Source organism: Apteryx rowi, unplaced genomic scaffold (assembly GCF_003343035.1).
Source record: "Apteryx rowi isolate R43461 unplaced genomic scaffold, aptRow1 scaffold_0, whole genome shotgun sequence".
Taxonomy (NCBI): Eukaryota; Metazoa; Chordata; class Aves; order Apterygiformes; family Apterygidae; genus Apteryx; species Apteryx rowi.
In genome coordinates this window covers 8908376-8908754 of record NW_020447195.1, presented here as the reverse complement: position 1 = coordinate 8908754, position 379 = coordinate 8908376, and positions in this window count along the sequence as shown.

Sequence of the window (379 nt, the reverse complement as noted above, 5' to 3'; positions counted from 1 at the left end):
GAGAGGGCGGCGGGCAGGGAGAGGGGCCGAGGAGAAGGAGCCGGCGGCGGGGGGCCGGGGGGCGGGGGAGAGGCCCGGCGGCGGCGGAGGGGCAGGACGGGGAAGATGGGGAAGCGGGACGGGGAAGCGAGAGGGCAGGTGGCGGAGCAGGTGCCTCCCGGGACAGACGCCCCATTTCCTGCGGCGACGCAGACGCGCCCCGGCCCGCAGCTCCGCGCAGCCGAGGTGGCTCTCTCGGGGGACGTGGGTGCCCCTTCGGGCCCGGGGGCTGAGCCCTCCGGCGCCTCGGGATGTCCAGGGAAAAGCCACGTGCTTGGAAACGCGTTTCGGGCTCCGTTGGTCCGCGAGGCTGGGGGGGAAGAGGCCTGCGAGGACGCAC